Source organism: Lycium barbarum, chromosome 2, assembly GCF_019175385.1.
Source record: "Lycium barbarum isolate Lr01 chromosome 2, ASM1917538v2, whole genome shotgun sequence".
In the NCBI taxonomy this organism is placed as follows: domain Eukaryota; kingdom Viridiplantae; phylum Streptophyta; class Magnoliopsida; order Solanales; family Solanaceae; genus Lycium; species Lycium barbarum.
The window spans coordinates 28,689,872-28,697,377 of NC_083338.1; the positions used below are offsets into that span (position 1 = coordinate 28,689,872).

The 7,506-nt window shown below is 38.1% G+C and overlaps 1 pseudogene; it reads left to right on the plus strand.

Moving 5' to 3' along the window:
- The first annotated feature begins 4,066 nt into the window (after positions 1-4,066).
- LOC132629436 (small ribosomal subunit protein eS30z/eS30y/eS30x-like) lies at positions 4,067-4,366 on the plus strand (annotated as a pseudogene).
- Positions 4,367-7,506: the final 3,140 nt, after the last annotated feature.

The following is a 7,506-nucleotide window of genomic DNA, read 5'->3' on the forward strand; positions in this document are numbered from 1 at the left end:
CTTGTCCACAAGTTTTGGTGAGATTCCCCGGAGTTTTGGATGGATGTGGATTGTGTCACTCTCGTATTCGATATTTTGGCCTAGTTTCTCTGGTCATAAAGGGTACCATATTAATCAAAAGACCTTGTTTTGTGTTTTGATTGAACCATTAGATCCGTATCGTAATTACGAAGCCATAGCAAAAAGAATTGTCGCATTTCACCTTTGTATGAGGAAGTTATGGTCATTTTAGCGCGGACAGTGTGTTTGCTGGGGCGGACTTTTAGGCACGGGAACGGATCCGCTGGGGCAGAAATTGGTCCGCCGGAGCGGAAATTGGTCCGCTGGGGAGGAAATTGGTCTGCCGGAGCAGAGATCGTTATGTATTAAAAATGAGATTGTGTTCATTTATCATTATGAGCATATCTTGAGTTCTAGAGTTCCGTTTGAGGTGATTTTTGCATCGTTGTTCTCGTCTCAATAAGGGGTAAGTCAAACCTTTATTTTGATGTTTCCTCAAGTTTATTTTCATTGGTTATCGATTTTATCCGAGTTTAATTGGGGAAAATTGGGGTTTTGAACCCAAAAGTTGAAAAGTGGTAAATCATGGTTTTGAAGATCAAGATGACGGCTTTTTGAATGGGTTTTCTAGATCTAGACTAATTAATCTTTGGGTAAATAATTTTGAAATAAATTTCCACTTTTGTCCTTGCGGGTTCGGGGTCACCTTTTTGGGTTCGTTTTGGGGTTTTGATTTAAAGTATAGCAATATGGGTATCGTTGGACTCATTTTGACTCATAGGGTACTATTTTGACTCTATTGAACCCAATTTTTTTTTATTGAAATTAACGTTTTCCCCTTGTGACTCGGGTTTTGATTTTTTGGATCCATTTTTGAATTTTCGGTAAAACTATGGCAATAAGGGTATTCTTAGATTCGTATTCTGACACAAAATTCATATTTTATAGACATTAATCATTCTGAGGCCCTTCAAAGAGAAAAGGAAATGCTCAACTGGATTAGTTCGTGGCACTTGTTCGTCATCGAGGTAGGTTACAGCTTACATTTTGGTTTGACTTCGGTTAGCCAAGCATATATAGAGTTACTGATTGTCGGAGATAGCATGTTACGCCTTCGGGTATGAAGATGGGATGGATTACTTAGTTTTGGTATTGTTGACAGATTGGTGGGCTTGTTGCCTCTTTGTGATTTATTGGCTTGTTGCCATATGTGTGATATTGGACTTGGACATAGTTTTCATATTATGATTTTGATACGGTTGTCTCTCACTTATCTTGACATTATCTTGGATAGAGGAAAGGACTTGACTAGATATTGATATTGTGACATGTGTCCATGTGTGACACGATTGGGAATTGGTTATAATTTACACTTGATATTGATATCATGCCTATCATTCATACACATTCTATATGAACTGTGATTTGATATTAATAGGGATAAGAGTGAAAGTGAAACATCTGAGGCTTCTTATTATGGTGTTTCATACAAGCATATTTCATATGGTATCTCTTGTATATATTATTTGGTGTTACCTATGTGGTCCAAAGGGAAATTGTTCCAGACGTGGCATTGCACAGATTTGGGAATGAGATTGTATTGGTAGTTGATTTAGAGATGTGATTGTGCTTATTCACCCTCATGATTATTGTTGAATTGACATTGTTGCATGGCACTCATCCTTATTTTTCATGATACATTAATATGAGCTGTGACTTGGCACTGATGATGAAGAGACAGATGAGTGTCCGATGCCCGACGTCTTTGTCGAGATCTTGGGAGTGTTCGATGCCCGAGGTATTAGCCGGGATCGTGAGAGTGGTACATGGATTTCACGCGTCCACCATGGGTCATGACTATTCAGACGTAGAGGTATTCCGTCTGTAGCATATCTGTATGGAGACTTACATTTGGCCAGTGCATATCATTGCATTGCATATCACATGCATTCATATTATACCCATTCACATCTCTAATTCTGGTTGTTGTATCTATTGTATTGCATGATGCATTTCGGTCTTGATTATTCGGTTGTTGATTCATTTGAGATGCGGCGTGCTTTTTAATTACTTACTTAGTGTCACGACCTAATTTCAGAAAGTCGAGCGAGCACCTATCTATCCCACCTCAGTAGGCGAATCCTTAACCCAACATTCACAAACACAGTATAAAAAGCGGAAGAAGATAAAGTAACGTAAGTCTGACATATGAATATATAATAAGTTCGAAAGTAAATAAAAAACCACCCCAGTATCTGGTCTGGTTATACAAGCGCATCTAACTAAAATCTATAAGTCTGGAAGTAATAATAATACATCAATAGTCTCAACAATGTCTCAGAATAGCAAGATAAGACATAATAGAAGAAGAGTTTTCGGGTAGCGAAACGTCCACATGCTCATCCCAACAGGCTTGAATCAGAGCCTTGAACTCTCAGTCACGAGGGGTAGACGTCGATCCCACTTGATACTCTGCATTCATAAAAGAATGCAGCAAGTGCAGGTCAGTATAACAACACATACTGGTAGGTATCATAGGCCGACTAAGATTAGCTAACATATACCAAGACAATAAGGTAAGATAAACAGGTAAATCACAAGGTATAAGTCAACACGAGCCACTAACCAAGTACAAGTCATCACTTATGTTATAGCATCTAAACCCAACTGTGCCAAGTCCCAGTACATCCATTTTGAATTCGTATATCACAACTATATCACAAGAATATCACAAGAAGCCAAGGTACAATGCAATGCATAATGTATGAAATATGGATGCAATGCATATGCACTGATACACATGTACTCCGATGATGGAACATCACATCTCGGAAGCACAACCCATGGGGGACCCGCGAAGTCCATTTACCAATCCTCATGATTTCGGTAAACACCTCGGTAATTGCTACCATCACTCATACCTTAATTTTGGGATAAACATTGGACATCGTTCCTCACGTCACTCTCATCCAATTGAGCCCAGCTCATAATAGTGTTTGTTTATATATCATCAATGTATCAACGGTATATCATGAAGGAAGAGAATGCGTGTAATGTATGAGTTCAATGTCAATGATCAAATCAATCTCAACAGTTCCACACATGGGTACACCAATAACATCAATAAAAAGACTACATAATAAGCCAAAATAGAATCACAATCCTCGTCTCAAAACAACAAAAAGTAAGGCGCTATAATATCATGATCAGGATATATCACTAGTCACCGATATCTACTATCTCTACGTGGCAACGAACCAAGAATAATTAGAACAAGATAAGTCAAAACACAACAGGGTGGCTAGCCCCAAATTATATAACTAGGCCCAACCTATGGCAATATCCAACCCAACTTCATACCCGAAGGTTTACATGCATTCTCTGACAATATCATCTAAAAATATGCTTTGCTAATTTAAAATGTCACCATAGGGTAAATCGAAACCTACCTGGAGAGCCGAACAACAAAGTCTCCAATAGTCAAACCTTAGTCTTGCCCTTCCTTTGTGCCTCGTGATAATGAAAGTCTAATCATATCCGAATATGAAATTAGAATCAATAAGAAAATACCCAAATAACCATATTCCTAATCAAGTCCCAAACCATAACTCTTGGAATGAGGAAAATAAGGGAATTCGAAGGACACCCTTAATAGTCTTAGAAGAATTTCGGATCAAAAGTTTGTTCAAAAACCCATTCCCAACATCAAAGGGAAAAATGTTCATTTCATAAGAAAATTTAGTTTAATAAGGTCAAATTATTAATCTAGGAAGTCATACGAATCCAATGGTACCCATATTGACATACTTTAAGTCCGAACCCAAAAGTCTCCAAAAATAGGAATCCGAGCCACGAAGAGCAAAATAGAAAATTTTCTTCAAACTCAGTTTACCCATTACTTATGGAGCCTATATACCAAAAATGAGTGAAATCTATCTGCTAATTCAAGTTTAATTGAAGAAAAACCAAGTTCAAGCCTAGGGTTTCAAATCCCCAAATCTAGCAATCTAACCTTCGCATATCTTCTCCTACAACCGGCTACCGACTACTCTGTAATCAATCAGCCATGGGTAAGGTACACAGATCGCTATCACGTGCTGGTAAGGTAAGAGGACAAACACCAAAGGTATCAAAGCAGGATAAGAAAAAGAAGCCAAGAGGACGTGCCCACAAGCGTATGCAATATAATCGCAGATTCGTCACTGCTCCTTGTTGGGTTTGGAAAGAAGAGAAGACCAAACTCTTCTGAGAAGTAGACGATGACATCAGTTACTTTACAAGAGTTTTCGCCTTTGTTTTGTTTGTAAAATTTGATTCACAGACATCATGATTGGAGAAGACTAGTTTACTACGGATATTTGTAGGATGGAAGAGTACTTCTGTAATGCAAGAATTATTTGAATTTTTTTTTAAAAAATCCCCAAATTACCTCCCTTAATTCAAGAATCTTAGCATGAAAAATCCTACTAAACGATGGAATAATCATAAAATGGTGTTTGCAATCTTAACCAAATGATAATTCTTGAAAGTGTCTCTTCAAGTCTCCCAAAATTGAGCTTCTAAGATTGTGAGAAATCCCAACCAAATAATAAGAATGAAAATGCCCAGCTGTTCGACCCATATCTGGTGCTAGAATGATCCCAAAGCTCACTTTTGATTATTGCAATAGATTCCGTGCCGAATTGCACTCAAATTAGGACTTTGAATCACCTCATTTGGCCTTAAAATGAGTGAGATATGATGGTTTCAAGTTTTAGAAGAAGACAAAAATTTAAAGGACGATCTTAATGGCAATTTCGTAATTTTCAGCAAAAATCACACCAGAAAAATCTGCACGGCAAAGGTTTACTAAAATGCCCATATCTCTCTCGTACTATGGAGAAACGCGACGATTCTTGTTGCTACAGTTTTGAAATTATGACATGGATCTAATGGTTCAATCGAAACACATATCAAAGCTTGTTTGCTCATTATGGTACCCTTTTTGCTCAAAACGGCGTCAAAACAAAAAACAAACGCCATACAACCCAAATACATATGAAACTCATCGGAATCTAACCAAAATTTGTGAACAAGTGCAAAATCATCATACAAACCTTTTCGAACTCTCAAAACATCCAAACGGGACCGTCTTGACCCGATGATGATGGTGGTCAACTCCAAATCATACCAAAAGCTAGTTTCTCAAGCAACTACCCAAATCACACCCAAACCTCTCAGGAACCGAACTAATGACTCGACTAAGTCATAAATGACATTCTAGACCTAATGTAACTGTCAAAATTCGATTATGGGCACGTTTACCCAAAAATCAACTTTTGGTTAAACTTCTCAATCTTAAGCCTTCAAAATTCCAAAACATAGATTTTCTTATTCGATTCTCATCCGATCACCTCGGGAATGGAGTCACCCGTCCCCAGAAGTCATAGACATCACAATAAATCTAACAGAAATAACAAATCTTGGATCCAGGTCCAATTTCTTCGTATGATCATCTTTTCACCATAAATAGGCATATTAACTGTTAACCAACTTAAGTGTCAAAACCAACCAGACGAACTCTAAAATTAGCCCCGTCAATTTCCACAGATCATAACTAATATTTCAAATCTAATGGAATCTTCAGATCGACAATCAGAGCGCGTTTTCCCAAAGTAAATAATTTATCCAAATAATTGAATGCCAGAATTTCCAAAGTGAAACCTTCTCTCAAAGTAAACCAAATCATATTCGTTTGACTTCAAATTTTTCTAGCAAGTTAAAATAATTATAACGGAGCTTCTGGAATAGACGACACGCAAACTAGAGCATCGATTCTCAAAATGACCGACTGAGTCATTACACGTAGGCACTTGATAGATTCGAGGAATAGAGGTTCCGCCTAGGCTATGGATGTAGACTACTACGATCTAGTGTGGTTCACATTACTACAAGCCTTACGTGGATGTACTTAGTGATTACTTCATTTTCACACTTCATGGATTCCGACGTGATACTTCTATACTTGAGTTGTTGTTCTTGGACTGTGTTGTGTTTATACTTGATTGCGAACATGTCTATTCTTATATTTATTTCTTTATATATGTTAGCTAACTGTTGTCGGCCTATGATACCTACCAGTACATAGTGTTTGTATGGATACTACTCTTGCTACACCTTTTTCGAGGTGTAGAGTTGTTTCAGGTACATGAGCGAGATTCGATTAGCCTTCAAGGATCTAATGGAGTTCATCTAGACTTTTCTGTTTAATTCTAATTCTGAACAAAAGTTGTATTCAAGTTGAGGTTGTAACTTTTATTCAAATTGTATACTTAGAAGCTCTTGTACTATTCAGACCAGATTCCTTGGGTAGTTGTTGTAATCCGCATTACTAATTATTTATGATTTTAGATTTCTATTGCTCTTATTTATTATTTATGTTGTTTGATGTGTCTTTACGGGACAGGCTCGCCTACCAGGTGGGAAAAGGGTAGGTGCCCGCAGGATCAGTAATTGGGGTCGTGATAGTCCATGAAAGAGATAAGGTCAGCCGCTGAGGAGGCTCGTTCAGGGAAAACAAAACTCGTGGGGGCAAGATGGTAATTCGTACCTACGGGTGCGCTAAAGCGGGCCACTTCTGCTGAAGCGGAAGTCGGCAGTTTCAAAAGAATCAGTAAGGAAAACTTAACACTTCCCACACCCTTACAACTACTTCCATCTCCCAAATTTTCTTCCCCACTTCCCAAATGTTACACCCCTTCCTCTTTCCAAATATCCATAAAAATCTACTTTACCCCCTCTTATACCCAAACTACACTCATAAACACAAAAATCCATACAAAAATCAGTAGAATTTCTCCAAAGCAAAAAGGGGTTTTCGACCACCATCGTTCTTCCTCTATTTCTACTCATTAGTAAGTTTATCACTCCCATTACACTCTAGAAAAATTTCTAATTGTAAATCTGAGTTATAACATGCCTAAATATTGAGAATTGTTTGTAAAATTTGAATTTTTTGTGATGTGGGTGTTGTGGGTGAGCAGTGGAAAAATCTATAGATTTGATTGGTGCTTAGTGTCATAAGATGTTCATCACTGTGTAATGTACTAGAATTGCTCAAACTTTAGGTTGAAAACTTGAAGAACAATGGGGTAGGTGTTAATGGTGTTTGGGGCAAAATCCTTAGAATTTTGGTGTGTTTGTTGCTTGGAACCATGTTTTATGAAGTATAATAGCCATGCATGCTTGAATGTTAGATGATCTGGGAGTAAATACACTGATTTCGGGTCCAAAATTAGGGGAAAATTTCAGTTTTTTTTTTGGGTTTTCGGAGGTTGAAGATGCGTTCGCCTCATCGGCGCATTACCCTGCATGAAGGTTAAAAGAACTGGGGTTAGGGATTTACGCGGATGCAGGACATTGCCGCGGATGCATGCTCACTCCTGCGTAGGTTGTTACGCAGACGCGGAGCCTGCACGAATTAGACTGTCTGCCTACGCAGGCGTATTTTCATTGAAGCGGCTCCGC